General features: G+C 35.8%; 1 long non-coding RNA gene across 1 annotated transcript; it reads left to right on the top strand.

The window, feature by feature from the left end:
- The first annotated feature begins 20 nt into the window (after positions 1 to 20).
- On the top strand, positions 21 to 975 carry LOC106938563 (uncharacterized). The gene is made up of 2 exons (XR_001422648.1): positions 21 to 147; positions 240 to 975. It is a non-coding gene; the product is annotated as an uncharacterized LOC106938563 (long non-coding RNA).
- Positions 976 to 1,048: the final 73 nt, after the last annotated feature.

The following is a 1,048-nucleotide window of genomic DNA, read 5'->3' on the forward strand; positions in this document are numbered from 1 at the left end:
ACTAGCTATCATGTGTCATGGGACGTTTACAGTTGATAGATCATTACAACACATGTTTTCTTTTGGTTTCTCAGGAGGACTTTCCCATACATGTCTGCATTCCAAGATGTCCCTGTCACCAGCAGACATGAGGTGCAGCTGACTCTGGTGAGTACTCAAATATCGTTTCTGTTTAACTAACTGAGAAATGACTACAATCTTTGTCCAGCTGACTGTCATATTTATTTTTTCACCTTTAGTGGCTCTCATGTAACCGTGATACGACAGCAAAACGCGTTGTGACAGATGACATGATACATCAATCAGCATTCCAGGACACCTGTGGCAGCTGTGATGAGGACTGATGCTTCCATTTATTTTATTTTGAATATTATAGTATAAAATCATGCACAGGAACAAGGAATCCAAAAGACGGATATTTTTGGACCACAGATATCTTAACATGTTTGAAAAGGAGTAGGAAGAAGTAAGAAACTTGAGTTGTTTGCTCAGAGGGTTAAAGTGTCCCACTTTTTTCCTGAAGATCTGCACCCATCTGTTCAATGCTGGAGCAAACACTCAGCAGGTTAAAGGAAGCTGCAGCAGCAACCAGAAAGGTCCCAACATGTGTGAACATTTATATCTTTACAGTGACTGATTTTTTATTTTTATTTTAGCTTGCATCACCAGATTCATCTTCACAACAACCATGCAAATGTGAACTATGCACAAGTTTGAAAAAATTTGTAATTAAGCTCATTTCATTCTGCTAAAATTTCTATAGATTTGCACATTTATATCATTTTTCAGTACACGTGTGTTATTTTTTTTTTCAAATCAGGTTTCCACATACTGGGTTAAAGTATCAGCTAGTTTAAATATGGGTATAGTGGGAATAAGACAGGACTCACAGTGTGTAAACTTGTGACTCCTGACTTTATGCAATGTGTAATGCTTGGTCACCTGTTATTAGTGATCATTGTGATAATAAAAAGGGATAAAAAAAACTTTTTAAATCTTTATGAGAAACAAAAAATAAATTGTGAATTATGCTATTGTACTATTTTAA

The sequence above is a fragment of the Poecilia latipinna genome, unplaced genomic scaffold (genome assembly GCF_001443285.1).
Source record: "Poecilia latipinna isolate Pla-1442-1.1 unplaced genomic scaffold, P_latipinna-1.0 Scaffold2626, whole genome shotgun sequence".
NCBI lineage: Eukaryota > Metazoa > Chordata > Actinopteri > Cyprinodontiformes > Poeciliidae > Poecilia > Poecilia latipinna.